This window comes from Eupeodes corollae, chromosome 2 (genome assembly GCF_945859685.1).
Source record: "Eupeodes corollae chromosome 2, idEupCoro1.1, whole genome shotgun sequence".
NCBI classification, from domain to species: domain Eukaryota; kingdom Metazoa; phylum Arthropoda; class Insecta; order Diptera; family Syrphidae; genus Eupeodes; species Eupeodes corollae.
Genome location: NC_079148.1, coordinates 140,452,558 through 140,475,087, shown reverse-complemented (window position 1 = coordinate 140,475,087; position 22,530 = coordinate 140,452,558). Strand labels below are relative to the sequence as shown.

The window sequence follows — 22,530 nt, the reverse complement described above, 5'->3', positions numbered from 1 at the left end:
TCAAAGTGGACTTGATTTAAATCTATCAAGAAAATTAAATTAAATTTAAGGAAAATAGTCATTTTGTGTTGCGGTAGAATGTTTTTGATCTTGAAGTTATATCTAATAGATTTGATGAGAAAGACGTAATTGATTGACACTCATATCAATATGTAAAAGTGTCAGTTGCAAAGACAATTTAACAAATATTTGCTATATTGAAAAAGCATTTTATTGAAAATGCTCAAACTTTGACAGAGAACTAAGATTTTCGTTGCGGTGTTTTCTTCCAGAAGAGTGTTTTCTCTATTTCTATTGGTTAAATGTTTTTTTAAAGTGTTTAAGTTTAAGAACTCTTCAGGAGCAGGCAGCTTCAAGAATTTTCACGAATTTCAATTCATTAGATAAGAGTTACTAATTGGACGTTATCTACACCGATTTTGCAAAACCGTTTGGTAGGCTGCATCATACATTTTTTTTAATTAAGAGAGCATAAGTTTTCATTCCAACATACTAAAATGGCTGACAGCTTATCTTACAGGGCACAGTGAGCTTGTTTCAATTGATTTGATTATCTCACATTCCTTTTCCGTAACTTCTGATGTTCCACAAGGGAGTCATTTAGGTCCAATGCTGTTCCTTATTTTTATTAATGACCTACCTGATGTCCTCATAAACTCAATGCGTCTTTTGTTTGCGGATGATTTAAAATTTTGTAAGAAACTTAACAGACTGTACGCTGCTCTAAGATGATGTAAAGAATCTTATCAACTGGTGCAATATTAACCAATTTAGCCTTAAACATTTCAAAATGTCAATGTTTTTCGTTTACCCGTCGTTGTTTGTTACCTATTATTTACGATTACAATATGCAAAATCATGTCCTTGATAGAGTTTCAAGCAAAACTTTCTACATCATACAGAATTCATGGTGAACAAAGCCAACTCTATGATGGGTTTTATTTATCGTAATTCGTTTGGTCTTAAAAGGTAAGATATTTGCCATACATTTTGTCAGTGATATTTAATCATATCAAATTGATTGTCCTTATTTATTATCGCTAATTAATCTTTACGCTCCTTCTAGAGAGCTAACTATTAGAACCTTATTCCGGGGAAACATTCATAGAGTAAATTATGTATTTAAAAACAAAATAACGGTTCTATGAGTATTACAAATATTTCATTTTTAAATTCAAAGTAGCCAAGCTAAGAAAAGAAATTTAGAGACAAATTTATAAATATCTATCGAGCTTGTTTTGAGGAAATTGGAATTTCCAATGTTTGACTAAAAACGCAAAAAGGAAAACCCCTAACGCGAATCTATTTAAAACTTTGATTTTCATGTTTGAACTTTGAGGCAGATAAACTGAAGACTTTTTTACCTTTTTTATCATTGTAATTTCGTGTTTAGTTAAAATCTCAAGTTCGAATTTTTTACGACTGCTATATTTGCTAGTCCCTAGATGTCGCAAGTAAAAAAACTATAATTTTGCAAAAGTTTTTGTTATATTATATTTGAAGTTATGTTTTTTGTCCAATGTTTTAAGTGATTTAATTAATTTATGTTAAGCTCCCCAAAATTTTATTCAACTATCCGAGTTCAATACATTCTTTTTCAATAAATTTGGTATATATTTACATACAACAAAATAGAGAAAATTCATCGCTCTATTTTTCAATTCTTCCTACTTATATATTTTCAATAAGAACCGGAAAACTATTTAAACTTAACCTTAATTATTATTTAAACTTTCTTTCATAATTATAGACGATTTTAATCGAATGCCTTTTCAAGATCACTAATATTACGTTTCAATCAATAGAATCGATAATTAATTAATTGAGTTACCCACGCACGTATCATTCACCCCGCTTTTTTATAAATGACTTTGCAATCAATTAAATTCAATTTTTTTGCAAACACATAACAAAATACCTTTTTAGATTTTTCAATTCAGGATTATGTTCTATTAGATATTTTATTTGAAATTTGTAAACGACGATGATGATGTTGATAATGATGATTAATAAAATCATCTAATAAATTATGTAATTAAAGAACCACAAGAAATTAATTATTCAAATAATCCCATCTCCTGAAGTTTAAATCAATTTGTTTACTTAAAGAAAGATACAAAATAATATCCACTCTTCTATAAACTTTCTTAATGAGGCGACGACAATGGAGAGCATAAGTTTTCATTAATTAGTAAAGAGCATTGTCTTGACCCTAGAAATTAACCCAAGTCATACGACTTTTTATTTCGAAAATAGGGAATTTAGAGTTCTTCCATACATGTATTGCTACTTAAAGGTTTAATAGTTGCAAAACAATACTTTAAAAGTTGAGGAAAGACACAAAGTAATTTTCCTCAACTTAAATACTGCGTCTTGACGTTTGTATAGGAATTTTGTAAACCTACATACCTATCTATTTGTTATTGCTTTTTTTCAAGTCTTAAGTATACAAGAGTCTCGATTTAATAGTTTTGTAATAATTTTACATCAAACGAGAGAATCCAAGCAGATCAATCGAAGTTATCTGGTTTGATTCAGATATTGGCAGACTTACCGGCGCGATCCGGTTGAACGTGATGGTAGCCATTTAATATTCATAACATTCATCGTCATTTTTATAAGCTCTGCTTTGAGTAAAGTACTCGTATATATTCAGTTTTGTTGTATAACAACGCTGACATGTATCAATTATTATTATTATTGTTTTTATTATTATTATTATTGCTTGATTTGAATGATTTCAAAAAGGCGCGACTCAAGCTTCTGTTTCGAAACTTTTTACTTGCCCTACAGATGTAAGTCTCGTATTAAAAGTGGGTAGAAGTTTAACATTTTCTTGTAAGACTTGAAAGTTTAAAGATTGAACCAAACAGATAGTTTTTAGTTATTTTTTGTTCTTTAAGATTTTTGCAAAACAATTATCTGTCTCCACATCACCATAAATATCAATGAACTTTATTTTCCACAAAGGCAAACAGGAGGCAAGACTGTCAAACTAATTTATTATAAATAATGGATGTTTTTTTTGCAAAATTTAATTCTCATAAGTTACCCACCCTAAAACTTTGCACAAAAATGGAAACAATAATAATGAAGATCTTAATTTTTTCCGTCTCATTAATTGCGTTTTTGTTTTATATTTTGAACTAAACATTATATATACGAGTATACGAGTACCATGTAATTTAATTTGTTCATGTTATGCTTTTGAATTACGAAAATAAATAATTTTGCTAAAAAAAAGAAAAAAAACATTCACATTATTAATGCATGATTAATGTTACCTACATTTTCTATTATTTTAGAACTTCTGATCATTCTTGGATGACTGGACATTTCTTTAAAAAAATTAATTAAGTCAAAATAGTACGTATACGCCTTAGTGCACCATGCAATAGAACACATTTTACTATCCCAATTTTAAGGTTACACTTATCATGAGTTGTGCTTAACTTTTAAGAAAATTAAATAGATTAATTCAACCCTCAATTGTAACTTTTCATAAAGATAATTTAAAAAGTTGTAAGATAAATTCGGAAATAAAAAATAAATTCAACTTTAAAATGTACATCCTGTAAAATTAATTTAACTTCAGTACATTCAAATAGAATATCTTGTGTTTTTGAGGAACTAAGCAGTTTCTGCATTTCAAATTTATATATCTTGGTTCAAAACTGTAAAGACGTAGTCCATACATAGATAGTGATTAAATTGTTCAACTAGAAAATGTGAAAACAACTTTTCTTCTTTGTATTTTGAGAAATTTACGTTATTATATTTGGTTACAATTATTCGTACAATTTTGAATCAATATTGATAAACATTTATTAATACGATTGGCGTGATGGTTAGTGCGTAGGACTGTCATGCCAGAGGTCTTAAGTTCAAACCTTTACTGTGTCATCTAAAAGTTTTTCCATGTGTACTCCCTCTTGGGAGGAATTGATGAATTTTCTAAGAGTAATTCTTGTCATGAAAAATGCTTTCTCAAATTAGCCGTTCGGATTTGGCTTAAAACTGTAAGAACTTTCCATACCTGGTTGAGAGTTTTGAATCACTAGGCCCTTGTTACCAATGGACTGTTGCGGCACCACTGCCGCTTTTCTGAACCACAAAAAATAAATACAAATATTATGGATATTAAATAAATAAATAGCTTCGCGGCATAAAACCCATTGAAAATTGATATATTGGAGTTTCACCCCAGTATTCGCACTTGTAGTAATCAGTTAACGAGTAAGTGAACCTTGTTAATTCGCAATAATTTGTTTTTGTTAATTTCATCTTATATGTATATGTTTTTTTGGCAACAACTTAATGTGAACTATATTCAACAAGATTAATGTTTTTAATCATAAGTTATACCTAGGCGAAACTCCAATACCCCAATCCTTGATGAAATTTAGGCCGCAAAACTATTTTGAGTCTTCTGTCTTCATCATCAGTAAATTATATTCAACTTTTTTTTTAGCCAATTTCAACCATATTTTAATATACTTTAAAAAGTTTGTTTCCAAAATATTTTTTGGGATAGACAAAAAAACCTTATGATGATGTCTTTGATTCCATCTTACAAAAACAATAATTTAAAATTTCTTGTAATTGAAATCTCCATGCACTTTTTTAATTACTTTGAAATATAATTGAACAATTTTAATTACCAATTACATGTAATTGAAAAGCTCCAATTACTTACAATTCAATTAAATAAATGTAATTAAAAACAATGGTACTGGACAAAAAAGCAGTAATGATTGTTTTTTCCAGTAATCATTATAAAACAATGTAATTTTTAAAATGTTTGTCGATTACATTATAAGCGAATACAAATTTACGCAATAATTTGAATTGAATAATAAATAAAGATTTTTTTACTTTTATCATTTAAAATTGTTTCCTAAAAAAAACTTAAGTGCATTTTTTCAATTACAACTACAATTAATTGTTTATCAATTGCAATTACATGATTGTAATGAAAAAATGATCAATTTCTAGTTCTCTGTAATTGAAATTTAATTTGAAATTAATTACGAAGAGTAAACATTTGTTCCCAACTCTGTTTACCTAAAGTCATATTCTGTTTTAGCTTATTTTGTTCTTTAGCTAAAGTTGAATAGTAAATCTAACATGAGTTAGACGTTTAGAATGGGACTGCACTGATCTGGTTCTTATAGTTTTAAAGATTAAGACAGCCAAGTTGTTAGTTGTAGTATGTAGTTAATAGAGGGGAATCTTTGAGAAATAAAGGCGCCTTGCATTACATTCCATTTTTATATTTAGGTCATTAGTTCTTGGTGCCTTACAAACATTTGTAATAGATTGGATCAATATGTGTGCCAATTTTACTGTACTTGAAATCTTTCGTAGACCCAAAAAATTTCAATTTATTGAGAAAAATGTATTATTTTGTTAATATCAATATTTCACCTATTTTTGTTTCTAAACAATTTTCTTACAGTAGTATTTTCTACTATCAAAAAATTAGACATTTTGTTCGTGTCTTAAAAGTTTTTCATTCCGCTTTAGGCAATGTTTTGAGTTTTTATTTGATTATCTTATTATAGCTGTCATATTTTTTTATATTATGTTATAGCATTTTTTATTTTCTAAATCAATTAAATATGAATATAAATATGTATCAATATCGGATGGAAATTCCGGAAGCTACAATTTTTCAGAATTTATTTTGAGAGAATCTGAATCCTAACACTAATAATATGTTTGTATGCACGCGATGTTTTATATTTTTCGTAATATTTTCGAAAAGGTGACTTCAAAAGCTTTACAAATCAAGTAAGGTATAAATCAAATCAAGTATAAAATGATTGAACATCGCGTGCTTACAAAATAAAATTGTAACCAACTTGAAAAAATTTGGTTTCAAAACCGTGAGTTAAAAGAAATATAAAATATTGCACGTAATTTTCCATTACAATACAATTTTAAGGTTTGAGAAGAAAATTATTCAGCTATTTTAAGATCCCATATTTTCAAGTCTGCATTAAGCTATTAAAGCATTTTATTTCCTAAAAATTATCAAACGGGCTTCATTAAAAATCAAATGTAGGCCTCATTAATTGTTTGAAACAATTAAATTGTAAATCCTGACAGATTTGATATGAACTAATTAAATTTTCAAATTCAATTAAAAATGTCATAACATCTCTTTTGAATCAATCAATCAATTTACTGTCAGTGAACTTTTTCCAGTAACAAACAAATATAAATTATATGTACAACAACTTTAATTCATCTAATCACTTAAATCCACTTAAGTGATATTTATTTTATTACTTACATTTTTCACAACCGAAATATTTAAATTATTAAACTAAATGAAAATCTAAGGTGTGTTTATCTTTTAATATTTGTATTTAAATAATATCTCAATTCGTTTAAGATTGAATATTTTAATAAATTTAGTTTTGGCAGGTGTTGAAAATCATCAACGCAAAGTTGGTCATTATTATACTCACTTAATATTCAAATGACACACGATTTATATCCTTTTTTAAACAATAAAAATGTCCGAAATTGTAACTGGAGTATTGTGCCACGATTATTTTTGTATTTCATTAACTTTGGAAGAAAATCTTTTCTTGGTTTATTTTAAATGTCTCAGGGACATAGAATAAGGGTATGAAGGTAAAAAGTCACAATATTTTTCACTTTTTAGAGGATTTTGTTTTTCTTTGAGTTTCCAAAGGAAATATCCTTGAAATCCTTTTTCACTTCGGTTTGAAATATTTGGAGAAAATATTGAAAATCAAACAAATTTAAAGAAACTATTATTAACCTAAACGGCTTAGAAAACTTTTAACGAATGAGTATCTTTTAACGATTGGCCTTCTTTTTATATATAAACGAGACTTGGGTGCTGCGTTAAGAAAAACATACTATACGACGACGACGAACGTATCGAAGACGACTTGGGCCCCGCTGCCGCTGACTGTGTCGCCAATAGCCCATCAAGAGCGTAAAATCGCCAAGCATGGCGAGAACGATGACTACGGCGGCGGCGACGACGGCGAATACTTGTAGATACTTTATGGTTGTAAATGTAGGTAGAAAATTGTATCTGTAAATGAGTGTAGACCCTACGACGAAAGTATCTAAGCGGGACTTAGAGTGACAGGTTGAAATATTAATGAAGCTGCAACATTCTGTCCAATCAATGACCGCTTCTGCTTCTGAAATGTGCAATACAAATACACAAAATTGTATCAACATAAAGTTTGTTTGTTTACAATTTTCTCGGATAGTTTATTTTATATGTTTTTCTTTGTTTTTGTAATTTGAAGATGATTATATTGATCAAAATCATATAAAGGCGTCCAATAATTTGAAATTTATGGTGAAAAAGAGTAAGAAAGGTACAGATGTGGCCAAAATAATAGGATCAAAACATGAGTTTTGGTTGTTGTGTCTTAAAGACTTGGTAAATATTTTTTTAATGTTTCCTAGTTTTTGAATTTTAAGATTCAAGATTCTGGTATCCATTTGCTTCAGACTTTTAAGATACCTGGTCAAAAAATATTAACACTTGACTAAAGCTTAAAAATATACGTTTCGACAGAAAATGTTAATTTCAAAATTTTACCAAAAATTTAACTATTTTAACTTCCCATAGGAAGTTATTGTAATGGGTTTGATTTGTCAAATTAAAAATTTTGACATTTCTCGACGTTTTAAGGTAGCTAGAGTCGACATAAAAGATTTTTAGAAAGATGGTTGTGCGTCCGTTTGTCCGTACGTTTGCCACGTTTTTTTCGTCATCCATATCTCAGGAACCACAAAAAGAGTAAGAAAGGTACAGCTGTGGCCAAAATAATAGGAACAAAACTCTATTTTTGGTAGTTACGTCTTAGGGACTTAGTAAATATTTTGTCAATGTTTCCTTATTTTTGCCTTTTAAGATTCAAGTTCTGGTATCCATTTGCTACAGACTTTTAAGATATCTGGTCAAAAAATATTACTATATACGGTTTTTTTTATAAATCAAAAAAACTGGAAAAAAATTATTCACCTTGAAAATTTTACGACTACAAAATGCATTTATCTCCAAAACAATTTTGTGCAACGAAAAATAATGTTTTTTGGCATCTGATAAAATTGTGAGAAAAATCGAATTGACAGTTTAAAAAAAAAATATAAAAAAAACATTACTCAAAGTTGGTAAAAATTGAATATCGATTCAAATATCTTTCCAAAAACTTGAAATGTAGGCTTCAAACTTATTTTATCTTATAAGAAATATTGTTTTCAACATTCTGAAAAATGTTGAGAAAAATCAAACTGACATTTTTTTTACAAAAAATAAAAACCAAAAAAAAAAAATTAATAAAAGTTGGTAAAAATTGATTTTCTACTCAAATATATTTTCAAAACTTTGAGATATTAGCTTTAATTTAATTTTACCTTTCAAAAAATATTGTTGCCAACATTCAGTGAAATTTTGAAAAAAAATCGAATTGACAGTTTTTTACAAAAAATTAAAAATCGAAAAAAAAATTAACAAAATGATTTTCGACTCAAATATCTTTCCAAATATTTGAGATAATAGCTTTTTACTAATTTTTACTTATAAAAAATATTGTTTTCAACATTAAGACAAATTTTGAGAAAAATCGAATTGATAGTTTTTTTTCACAAAAACTAAAAACCTAAAAAAAAATGTATAATAGTTTGTAAAAATTGCTTTTCGACGCAAATATCTTTTCAAAAATTATAGATATTGGCTTTAAATTACTTTTATCTTTTAAAAAATATTGTTGTTAACATTCAGTAAAATTTGAAAAAAAAAATCGAGTTGACAGTTTTTATACAAAAAGTTAAAAACCTAAAAAAAAATTAACAAAAGTTGGTAAAAATTGATTTTCGACTCAAATATCTTTGCAAAACTTTGAAATATTGGCTTCAAACTTATTTTATTTCACAGATAATATTGTTTTGATATTCAGTAATTTTTATATAAAAATCTAACAGTCTGTTTTTTCATAAAAAATTAAATCTAGACAAACTTTAAGCAAGACAAATCGACAGACGGGATGGGAAGTTATCAGTGTGGTTCGCATCCCAGCCTCTTTTTTAATATTATTTTGTCCGGCTAAATTGTAAAACCCTATTAACTATGTGTACTGTATGGCAAATATATTTTGGGTTCTAATAAAATTCTTAATTGCTTTTTCAAAGTGCGTTAGCTTTTTAACTTAGGTTAAAACAACAATTAATTAAGTAAGAAGTGTTCCTATTTTTTTGGCTATTAATGTATATTCCTTGCACTTGAAATATATGATTCGTTATTGCCATTTTGTTCTTCATATTTTCCTTACTATGAATGGGTTAATGAAATTTATAGGTTTCTGTTGTGTTGTACATTTTTTTAAAAGATGTAGACAATATTTATTTATTACACGATCACATCACGTTGATGGTGTAAAAAATCATCTGATGACTTATCTATGACAAGTTCTTAATGTTCAATTAAAATTTATCGATTTATAAAAAAAAAATCAAATTTACTTTTGCTATTTTTTATTGTTTCAATATTATTTTAAATTTATAGTGAAGAAATTTTTATTTGCAAAAAAGGTTAAGATCGAGGTAAAGAAAAGTTGTAATTAGAAAATTGACCCAAAATCATTCATTGTTTTTATTACTAACTATAAATACAAAAGCATTTGTGAAGGACATTCCATAAATTCATATTCATTGATATTTTATGACACTTGCGTTTACGGTTACCACAATAAATTTTGATTATTTAAATTTGTTAGTAAAAGTGTAAAATTAAATTCTTCTTCGAAATATGCAATAAATATTATACATTATATACATTATGATTCTAAAAATGGTTTTGATTTTATTACTTTCTAGAAAAGAGCATCTTATCTTAAGATGACAAAAATAAAATTTTAAATTAACGTGACATAGTTAATAATTTTAGATTTTCAAAACTAATATCTAGTATTATATTATTATAAAAAAAAAAGTTAACAATCATTATTTAATATAAGAAACTTGTATTAACTACGATAGGAAGTTGTTGCAATAGGTCCAGATTGTCAACTTATTAATATCAACACCTTACTACGTTTCAAGGTCCCAAGAATCTAAATCAATGGTTTTAATATTTATACGTTTGTATGTTCAAGATACATGTTTTTCATCAGCTTTATTTACCAAACCAGTAGACGAAGCGACTTTAAATAAGTTTTACAATTTAACTTTATAGATGATAACATCAAAATGTGCAGAAAGGCTTTTTTTTAAATCCCAGTGGGTGATTTATTACCACAGCATTTAAAAAACAGGTGGACAAATTATCTGCTAGAAGATCAACGTTTTGACATCTTGTCTCAATTCAAAAATCGGGTTCACATTTTTTTTACCAAAAAATTTAAAAAATCATACAACAAAATTTTAGAAGAATGTAGTATTTTTTAATTTTTAATTTTGAAGTCATTTTAGAACCAACGTTTAAAATTCTAGTAATTCCTATAGCTTTAATCATATTTAAAAAACCTTCGAAAACTTTTATTATTTCATTCGCTATTCATCCCTTATTTATTAGGATATAATTCTTTTTCTAGCAAAGCATGTATCCATTAGTTTTCGTCCTTTTTATGATTTAGATGATTTTCCCAGAACTAACAGTACATATTATTTATAAAATAATTACCACTTCCTTAGAAAAGTTTCTTTATGTATTCTCAGTTTAATTTAATATTTTATAGGTAAGGATTAAGGATTTCTTCAATTTTTGTGGCCAATATTAAGCATTTAGATGTTTTCTTTGTTTAGTTTTGTTTAATGTTAACTCGAAAATTTGGCAAAGTTTTGAAAAATTTGCGATCCTTAATGGATTGACTTTTATATGGCAACCATGGTTATGCATGACTAACTTCAAATCAAATTTTATTGAGCACTCTTTCAAAATGATCTTTTTATTGAAATGATGGTTCATCATATCTAATGAAGGAAATCATGTGTACAAAAAAGTTTGATCTTAAAAATTACTCTACATATGTAAAATGAATCAACAAATTGTGAAATTCGTGATTTGAATCTGTTTGATAGTTCTAAGAATTTTAGATGACTGAAAAAAAAAATCAGTCTGCATCCGGTACTCCCTTTAGAAGTCTTTATCTTTCAATTATAATCAATATAATTGAAACTTTAATATTAACTGAAAATAATAATTAAAGTTTGTCCCATTTTTTAGGTAAAATGGGCTTGGAAACCCTTAGAAACATTCCTAAACTGTAAACAGTAAAGTGCCATTAACCAATCTTAGGCGTCAGAAGTCTTGCGACTTAATATAAACAAATAATCAGACTACTTCTATATGAATTTTATAAAGCATATTAGCATGTTAAAGAATCAAATTAATATCTGAAGAAATATCAAGCTATTAAAATGATTTATTATTGTTTCATGTATCGTGTTTCAATCCGATAGTTTTGTTTTAAATCAAATCTGATTATGAATATTGTCGGAAAAAATATAAGTTCACTTTTGAAATTATTTTTCTCTACCGTTAGCTTATGAAAAAAATACGACTATCAACAGAAGTTAACTATTAAAAATTTAGTTTAGTTTAAGGAAAAACTATTTTAAGGTATCTCGAAATTCTACAAGACTTATCTTTTAAAAAAAGTTAATTTCAAACGATTTGTTTCGGTCCAGTGTTATGATCTAGAACTTAAAAATAATTAAATTGCACGACTAGATCACGTCAACTTGAGTCTGCTATTAAATAGTTCCTTTATTTTAAAATTTTTAAAATACAAGTGCTAAATAGGGTTACATTCAAAAATGTAAGTTCTTAAAAATTAAATTCCCTTGCTAAAATCGTTCGAGCGGTTTTATTTAAATTAATTTATTATACATACTATTTTTAAATATTTTTCGAATGCAGTTATTTAAAAATAAATAAAAAATAAATTAGGTGGCACAACAGTCCATGAAGAACAAGGGCGAGTATTTTTATCGGAGATGGATGGTTTATATGTCGAATCCAAACGGCTAATTTGAGAAAGCACTTTTCATGACAAGAATTACTCTTAAAGGATGTGTCATTTCCTCGCAAGAGTCAGTACCCGTGAAAACTTTTTTTAATTAATGTGGCACAGGCAGGGTTTGAACCCAAGACCCCTCGCATGACAGTCCAACGCAGTTTTTTTTTAAAAGTCCAACGCACTAACCATCATTTTGTGCTTACAAATATTGGTTTTGAATTTGAATTTCTTTAAAAAATCTTGACTCGTTTTTGAGAGATCAAATTTTGAATACAAAATATATTTTTCTCAAGATTCAAAAAATAGAAATGTTATGTTGAAAATATTAAGAGTTTGTTCATAAAAAAAATATTTCAAAACGAAACAAAGGTTCCTTCCAATATTAGATTTTTAAACAGAAAACCCATTTAAAACCTTAATTTATAAGTTTAAGCTTAATTGACCCAATGGCTTAGGCTTTTTTGGAATCTTATATTTTTGTGGCTTTAATTTTAACTTTAAAATTTTTTTTAATTAAAAAATATTTTGTAAATAACTCGAAACCACAGTTTGTTCTTAAACTTTAAAAATCAGATAAGGTTCTTGAGTTAAGTTATTTAATAATATTTTGCTTAAACGTTTATGTCTACTTTTCAGTGTCAGACGATTCTATTCGTCAATTCAAGTCTAAATATTTGTTTTCCCTTAAGAATTTTAAAATTCAAATAATGTTGAAAACTTGAGAAAATAGAATATTTTAAGCAGTGAATTAATTGAAACATAAAACACATGAATCGGTTATTAGAATATAGGTTATTAAAAATTGTATTTGGGTTAAATTGGATAAATAAAATTAAATATTAGTTAGTCATCACCAAATGTTGCAATTCATCTGTCCAAATTATTAAAACTTATTAATTCACTTGTCAAAAGTATAGATACATAAATTATTTACTTTTAATTTAAAGAAAAAATATTCCTGGAAGCAGCACAACATTGTATTCCAAACAAATACGAATCAATCTATGCATATATTCATAATATTTGTCTTTAGTATTAAAATTTTGAATTAAATTGATTGTGACAAAAAATATATGTACTCGTATTCACTTTTTCTCTGTGGATCAAAATCATGTGCTAAACTGTTATTTTTGTTGACATTTTGAGTTAAACTTCTACTTAAAAATAAATAAGAAACTGAAGAATTTAGGAAGTATGATGTTTTGAAATATACAATTTTTTCCATTGGAGAGTTCAATAAATCTTGTAGTGTACTTGAACAAATAGGGGAATAGAAGACACCATAGGACTCATCTACAAAATATAATAATTATTTATGAACAAAGTATTAAAAAAAATATGAATTTACTGGTTGATTATTGACACTTGTCATATTTATACGTGAAAACTCAAGTTTTATTACTAGAAGACTCAATTCAGGACTTTAATACATGAATAAAGAAAATTATTATTATAGCTGATCCGTCAGACATTGAATTTTGAAAACTGTAATTTTATGAGCTTTTAAAGTATTTCTCAAAAATTTTATCTTTTCTCGAGTTCAAATTTAACACAAGAATCAAAACAGTTTTCAAGAAACTGTTCCATTGTTTGAAATCTAAAATGTTTGTATTTTATAGTTCAAAAATTCACCCGATCACACAAATAAATGGTCTATCTTCTCAAAGAGTACTCTATAAAGTGCATCATGGTCTATGATTCCAAAGAACTATTTCTTTTCTGTACCTCCATTTAGTAAATGATAATTCATCCAGAAATAATTAGTAATATCCTGATCCCTTTATTTCTTTTTTAACTGAGAAGAGGATTGGGATTAACGACAGTTAAAAACCAATCTTTTGAGTCATCCTTCTGACATCATAAAAATATTAAACGGATAATTCTAGTTCAATCTGCGTTTCAGTGGAGGTATATGCCTCCTCATTAAATTTAAAAAAAAAGAAGCCACATTTCTCCTTTAGAAGCTCTGAAATTTCAAAAATCCGGTTGTATTCGGATTTGGATTGAATTTTTTTCTTATTGTTTTGCTACAAAACTAAACTGTTACTCGTACTCGTAAACGATACAATTTCGTTAACATCAGGAGTCATAAACGCTTTGGGTATACTTTTGTGCGTATGGACACTATTAATTAATTTTATTATCATTCTCGCAGTTCTTACATCTTTACGAAACTTGAGAAATTTATTTATTTTCATATTTGTATGTACATATGTATGTAAGTGAAAATGTACATCAATCGAGAAGAGCATGGAATAAACATTTGCGAAAAAATTGATACATTTCTTTGAAAAGATAAATGTTTCGACACGTAAACATTACTGTTAAAACTGAATTCTAAGAATTTGCATGTTTTTGAAGTGATACCCTAATTCCTTAGAATACAGCTTTTTTAACTTCCCAAAAGAAGTTATTGTAATCGGTCCGATTTTTCGAATTGCAAATTTTGACATTTCTCGAAGTTTCAAGGTCCATATCTCAAGAACCAGTGGAGATATTGAATTAAAATAATTGTTTGTATACAAATAATAGCACAGAAAGATTCATACAGGATTGTCAAAAAAATCTGCTTGTTTTTTTTTATTTTAGTATTTTAAATAAGAGGCTGGTATGCGACCCACACTGATAACTTCTCATCCCATCTGTCGATTTGTCTTGCTTAAAGTTTATAGGTTCTCGTGTTGGGTTAAGAAAGTTGTCAGTTGAATTATTCTTAAAACTTTCAAAATTACCCACAATATTTTTCATAGAAAAAGTTTAGTTTCAAAATCTAGTTTTGTTAAATAGATTTTTTGTCGAAAACAAATTTTTACCAATTTTAGTAGCATTTCTTAAATGTTTACAAATTGGATGACATTAATTTGAGAGATATCAAGAACAGAACAACAATTTTTACCAAATAATTTTATGAAAAAAAAGGACTGTTTTATTTATATAAAAAAAACTACTGGATATCGAAAACCAGAGATCGCCAAATCCTTTTCCGAGCGAATTACAAGTAACCTCTCTTGAAGTTCTCTGCCGCCAACACAATGTATCGAAAACCAGTGGCAACATTGCCAAGATGTAATCAGTGGCAACATTGCCAAGATGCAATCAGAGAAGCCGCCTCTGATGTGCTAGGTTTCAAACAGCCACCAACAAGGAACCCCTGGTTTGATCAGGAAGTCGGCAGGCGAATGCAGCCAAACAACAGGCACGCAAAGCGGCGCTGCATAAAACGACGAGAGCATAAGAGGCGAGAGGAACACCGACTTCTCAGAAGGAAAAAGAGTGGGCATGAGAAGCGTGGGGTCGAAGATGTTGAGAGTTTTAAAAGCAGGAATGAAGTTCGAAAGTTTTATGAGCAGGTGAAACGGAATTTACAGGTACATAAACCTAGAACCGAAGGCTGTAAAAACGAAAGTGGAAACATCTTAGTGGAACCACAGTCAATGCTGAGGATATGGAAGGACCACTTCTGCAGACTGTATAACGAAGACGAAGAACTGAATTCCGCTGTCAGGCGGGATGATCCATTCAACATGGACGACGAAAGCCAACAATCCCGTCCTCCCGACTTAGACGAATTTAAGATTGCCATATCTAAGCTGAAGTCTATGGTCGGAAGAAAGCATGCCCGATGAATGGAACCTCAGTATTGTTTGCCCGATCCTGAAAAAAGGAGACCCTCTAAACTGTACCAACTATAGAGGAATCAGTCTACTTAACATCGCCTATAAAATCTTCTCTGCTGTATTATGTGAACGTCTAAAGCCCATCGTCAACAACCTGATTGGTCCTTATCAGTGAGGTTTTAGACTAGGAAAGTCCACAGTTGATCAAATATTCACATTACGGCAGATCCTTGAAAAAACCCAAGAACACCAAATCTACACCTACCATCTTTTCATCGATTTCAAGGCCGCATATGACAGCATATACAGGGACGAGCTGTATAGAGCCATGTCTAGTTTTGGCTTCCCTGCCAAACTAGTCCGTTTGTGCCGGATGACCATGGAGAATTCACGCTGCTCCATAAAGGTTGGAAACAACTTAACAGAACCTTTCGATGTCAAAAAAGGTTTTAGACAAGGTGATGCACTTTCATGTGATTTTTTTAACAATAGTGCAAAGCTCACACGTCAACACTAGAGGCACTATCTTTCAAAATTCTGTCCAATTACTAGCATATGCTGATGACACTGACATAATAGAAAGAACTCAGCGTGATGTCAATGGGGCTTTTGTCGTCTTGGTCAAAATGTCACAATCGACAGACGTAACTTTGAGTTAGTCAAGGACTTCGTCTACCTAGGCTCCGCTGTAAACGCAGAAAACAACACAAGCGCTGAGATCAAACGAAGAATAACTCTTGCTGACCACTGTTTCTTTGGACTAAGAAAGCAATTGAGTGGTAAAGTCCTCTCTCGAGGGACCAAGGTGTTGCTATATAAGACCCTTATCATCCCCGTCCTGATATACGGTGCAGAAGCATGGACTATGACAAAAGCGGATGAAAGCACCTTGGGTCGCTTCGAGAAAAGTTCTTCGTGTGATCTACGGTCCCGTATGCATCGAAGGGGAGTGGAGGAGAAGATGGAACGACGAGCTGTACGGGCTGTACAGCGACGTAGGCTTTGCCAGAAGGGTAAAAGTCCAACTACTAAGATGGCTGGGTCACGTAGAGCGCATGGAAACCAATGCTCCGGCCCGGAAAGTCTTCGAGTCCGCACCCACAGGACAGTGCAGTAGAGGAAGACCGCGGATCAGGTGGCGCGCACAAGTGGAAGGTGACCTCACCCAACTTGAAACGCGAAACTAGAGACATCTAGCTAGGGACCGAGCTAGATGGAGAAGTTTGTTGGGTGAGGCCCTAGTTCACACAGGACTGTAGCGCCACCTTAAGTAAGTAAGTAAGTAGGATATCGAAAACAATATTTCCAGTGAAATAAAAAGAGTTTCAGGACAATATTTTCTTTTTGAGTCGTAATTTAACTTTTAACAAGTTCTAGTATTGTTTTTTTGTGTAAAGTTTTTAGTATTTGTAACAAAAACTGTCAATTAGATTTTCCTTAACAATATTTTTTAGAAGATAAAAGTAGTTTAGAGCCAATATCTTAAAGTTTTGAAAGATATTTGAGTCGAAAATCAATTTTTACCAACTTTTAATAATTTTTTTATTGTTTGTAAGCAAAACTGTCGAATCGATTTTTCTCAAAATTTTACTGAATGTTAAAAACAATATTTTTTATAAGATAAAATAGGTTTGAAGCCATAATCTCATGTTTTTGAAAAGATATTTGAGTCCAAATTCAATTTTTACCAACTTTGGGTAGTGTTTTTTATTAAAAAACTGTCGATTAGATTTTTCTCAAAATTGTATCAGTTGTTGAAAACGTTATTTTTCGTTGCACAAAATCATTTTGTATTCGTAAAATTTTTAAGGTGACACATTTTTTTCAGTTTTTTTGATTTATAAAAAAGTGTTCATTGGATTTTTTTCAAAAAATATGTTTGTTTGGTATCACAATACAATATATAATATAAAATTTAATTCAAGTCTCTAGCGTTTTAAGTTTGAAAAATATTTAGGGTTAAACAAAATGTTCACCTCTTTTTTAAACTGCTATGGTAAAAAAACGCCCATGCAATTTTCTTGAAAGCCATTTGTGCATCTTTCTGCCTTTTTATCTGTATAACAACATTTATTTGAAGTCGATATCTCTTCTGGTTCTTGAGCTATGGACAACGAAACAAACGTCGCGAACGTACGGATGTATGAACGTACGTACACACGCACGCACAGACATCTTTCCAAAAAAAAAATTTTTTCGACTCTAGGGACCTTAAAACGTTGAGAAGTGTCAAAATTTTGAATTTGACAAATCGACCCATTACAATAACTTCTTATGGGAAGTTAAAAATATTTATTTTAACTTAAAGAAATTAAGAGAAAAATAATCTAATTGTTCGTTTTTGAAAAAAAATTGATTTTACGATTTTAGACCAAAACAAAAATAAGTGTTATTTTTAGCCTTCAAAATTAATAAAAAACGCCAAACGCGAATCGGCTAAAACCTTAGTTTCAAAATTTGAAGTCACTCTACCCAATGGCTAGGGGCGAGTCCAACCGATAGGCACACGAACGAAATCGGGAACTCACTTTTTTCGACTTTTCTACCATCGTTATGTCATGTTTGATTGATCTCGAGTTCGAAATTTTTTACGAATGCAATACTGGGCGTATAGTTCTCATATGTCGCAAGTAAAAAAACCCTAAAGAATTCTTGGTACTGACTTATCTTTCAATTAAAAATGTCCAAGCTTTCTAACCTCTATTAAATTGCTTTAAATCCTTTAATTCTATTTTATTTGGATACAAAACTAGAAACAAACTGCATCAAGGCATTTTGGACACACTACTGAAGGTTTAGTGCAGCATCAATTCCAACCATAAAATTTCATTTACTATTTGATAAATCCTATGTTTTATAGCCTGCTTGGAGTTAAATAGACTATCATCTAATTATTGACATAAGGAACAACACTTATCCAAAAAAGTGTCAGAAACTTTTCTAAAGTTTTAAATATATATTCACAATTCTTGTTGTTCTTATAATTTTAAATTTAAAAATTTCCAAATCTTTGATTAATTAACAAAACAAACAAAAACACACGCACCTAATGTGTGGACAGACCTCCTTAGGCTTAAATTCCTGACCACAAAATTATGTGTCATCGATTTATCGTGAGAAACCTCATGTTAATTTTATTTATTAATTTAAATTTTTATTATGAAGAAATACGCAAAATAAAAACTAATAAAAGCACCGAAAAAAATGTACCACAACAAACTCTCTGAAAAAAAAAACTAGTTTAAGAATATTTCCAAACATATAAATATTTAATTATTATTATACGTCATTTAATTTTGCTTCTGGCGATGTACCTTATTAATCCCAATAACCTAACCTATGCCAAAAAAAAACTACCTATGTCTTAAGAATTGATCCTCATACAAAAAAAAAACAATAGAAAAAAACCCTTTAGGGCTTCATCATCTCCGTCATCATCGTCAAAGTTATTACTTACAAAGTCCAATCTTCAGGTCTAACCAATTTAAAGCAGTTATAATCGGTTTTGTCAGAGAGGCGCAAACTTCACTTCACTTTCAACAAATTACAATCATAAACAAAAAATTAACATAAATTTTAATCTCCGTAAAGTGTAAATAACTCGATTCGATAAATAAAAATAAAAACGAAACTTATGGCTTACGACGATGTAAAAGAAGTCAAACTTATAATTTAAACAAAATAAAAACAAACTAGTTATGCGTTGCTTCTAGGCTTTTAGACTAATTTTATCGTTTTTTTTTCTTCTTCTTTTTGAAACGACAGGTAAGGTTTATCTTTGGGCTCATCACCACTGCCGGTCCGTCATAGCACGTGAGGAGGTATTCAAATAGACACACTTCTTGTCAGGTATATTCGCGTGGCTATATGGCGTCTTAAGGTTTGTTTAAGCTTTGGTTTCAAACAATTCATGACAACCAAGGTAAGATAATGATCTGATTGTGACAGTTGTAAGGCATTGGACGCACTTTGTAAAAGACGTTAGATCTTTTCATGGTAATTAGCGTACTGCAATTTGTGTATAGACATTTGGGAATACCTAAGCAAACTTATACATAATAGTTATTCAAGTCACAGTCTTCAAACTATAAAAGAAGAAAGGTTTAGTTTTTATTTCAAAGTTCAGGTACAGTTCTTTGTTTTGATTTTATGAAGGTGAAAGTTTCTGATAGTTCAAGGGCGGGCGGACATTGTACTAGATGCGTTTTTGAGTAAATATACACTGTAAAAAGTTAAACAAAAAGAATAAGAGCAAAAAAGAAACCTTTTCTTTCAATGCATATTTTCAGACATTCATTTACATACTAAACGCCGTCATAAATAAAAAGTTGGATTTTTAAACATTTTCATTTGAATATAAATTCGATGAAATAAACTACACACAGATTGCTATAGTTCATGTAAATGGCTTAATTAAGAAAACTTGATAAATTCCAAAATTATTGTAACAAAACTGGTTAGAGAAAAGTTGATTTATTTATTATAATGAGACAAAACTCATTTTCATCATCAAAAAATAGAAGAAATTTCTTTTTGTGATACTTTGCCGTGTTTTGACGTTCGATAATTAATCAATTGATCAATCAATTTTCTGATCTGTCAAAATGTAGATTTTAATACAAGGGTCTATAACTTTAGATCATTTAAAAAAAAAATTCAATTGATTTTGCGGACTGGAACAGGAAAAGCGTGGAAAATAGATTTATTTTAGCAAAGTGAAACTAGCTCGACAAAAATTTCTTAGCAGAATTTACATTAGCTGCCATTAAGGTGGACATTAAATAAGTGCGTTTTTTTGGTATTCCATATATAGTACAGTGCCAACAAAACGATCCGAAGTAGCCAGATTTTTGTATTCAAAAATTGGTACAACTGAAAGAAGAACTGTCAGAATAATAATAAACAAACACACAAGTGAAGATCAAAAGTTAAAATTAATTTAGCAAAAATACTAACTAAAACTAATAAAATGGACAATTTTCAAGAAGAAATGTTAAGAACACATCTGGAAATTGAGATTCTATAAAAAAAAAAAACTTCATTTAACAACTGCTTCAACGAGGGGGTTTTTTTATAGACTGCTACATTAACATGTGGAGTTAAAGCGGGCTTGAAGCTCGCCTAAATTCTTTATATAACTGAACCGAGTTGAAATGAGATTGATTCGAATCGATTCTGATCGGGGATCGGAACATGGGGTAGGTAGCATATTCGTATATGGTGCTGAACTATTCCGTTTTTCATTGTTTAACACGAATCAAACTATCTCAATTGCACTTCATAAGAAACATTGACACACCATTTGCATTTTATAAAGTGCTGTCAAATTTAATCATTTTTAAATCTTCTTGTGCAGTGGAAACACCATGAAGATTTATTTAATCTAAACTGAGGTAAGCCTTTGGTGGAAACATAGCAAAACATAAATATCTTTTCTATTGTTTTCTCTTGCAAAATAAGCCTAGTTAGTTCATTTTCACTAACAAAACTAAATAATATCAACTACACAACGAACACAGCCATCGAGATAAAAATGCAATATCAATCGTACCAAAATTTGAGAACGATATCACATAAGATCCATTCGAGACTCGTATAAATGTCAAAAACCCATCCATAGTAAGATTCTACTCTAACTTTTATCGGTGTTATTCATGCTATGTATATTATTTTTGTTATTTGTGCAAAATCCTACTATACTATCGATAGATTTTCCAACAAAACACGGGTAATGTCGACGAAGTACTTCCTCAGTGAAGGGAAGGGCACTGCTTCAAGACATTGCCTAATCTATTGCAAATAAATCCACGGCTTAAGCATCGGTTTTATGAATAAAAACGAATTTTACAAAAAAAAGATCCTATCACACTGACGTTTACGCACAAAGTAAAACAAAAGTGTTTGTTTGCTTTGTGGCAAGATCTATTCTGTCTAAAAGAATTTGGCACTTTTTTCAAAAATTTGACAGGTTTTACCCTTCATGCTACAAAAGTAAACAAACAGACCTAACTACACCTCAAAATTGCTTTTTTTTCTGTCACACAAACATGGCTTTATTATATTATTTTTAACCTTCTATATTTCAAAAAATTCATGTTGTAGCCTCTTTTAGAAGAAATATTTATTACAACAAATAATTTTTCACAGTTGTACACATTTTTGTTTAAAACCGGTTTATCATAAAAAAGTTAATTTTAGATTTACGTAGGGTGGAAGTGATATAAGAACTTATGAAGATATTTCGAAAATTTTATGAAAAACTGTAAATACATACACTTAATATTGATGATATAGATTATAGGCTTGCAAAACCTTTGACGAAAACTATTAAAAAAGAACTACATACCTTAGAATTTGGATAGCCTCAAAAATCCCTATAGATTATGTTTTTTTCTTCCAGATTTTAAAAAGAAACATCTCAAAAACATGACTTTTAAAACAAAAGTCAGACTTTGATATTATTTTCCCTTATTACTGTTTTTTGTTCTATTTATTTACTAAAACCTTTTCTCTTTAATTATGAACTATTTTATCACAACAATATTTTTGTATATTTTCAGCTTTCAACCACAGTGGTGTCCATTTTTTTTGGTTTGGTATAAATAATGTTTTTGCAGATTGTCAAATTAAAACATATTTGTGCAAAATTTTAGACAACTCTTGGGCAATTTGTATTTTTGGTAAGTAGCAAAATATAAATGTCCTCTCATTAAAAACGGTTCATCTGAACACTCCTAAGCAGTGACAGTCGGTGGAAAAGAACATGGCAAACAAACCTATGATTGGGAAACGCCATAATTAATGACATTACTTAGGCTTATTAAAATTTTCATTGTAAAATTGTGTGCTTTTATTTCTAGTCAGAAAAATAAAGAAGAATAAAAAAAAATTAA

General features: G+C 29.3%; 1 protein-coding gene and 1 long non-coding RNA gene across 2 annotated transcripts in view; one reads left to right on the top strand and one right to left on the bottom strand.

The window, feature by feature from the left end:
* The window catches only part of LOC129944969 (sodium-coupled monocarboxylate transporter 1), a 14,565-nt gene extending 7,728 nt beyond the window's left edge, over nt 1-6,837 (bottom strand). Inside the window, exon 1 of the mRNA XM_056054630.1 lies at nt 6,477-6,837. The gene's annotated coding sequence lies outside the window, so the exon portion shown is untranslated. The remainder of the gene's footprint in view (nt 1-6,476) is intronic.
* The window catches only part of LOC129944970 (uncharacterized), a 25,510-nt gene extending 2,980 nt beyond the window's left edge, over nt 1-22,530 (top strand). Inside the window, exon 2 of the long non-coding RNA XR_008781487.1 lies at nt 22,198-22,530. This is a non-coding gene — a long non-coding RNA (uncharacterized LOC129944970). The remainder of the gene's footprint in view (nt 1-22,197) is intronic.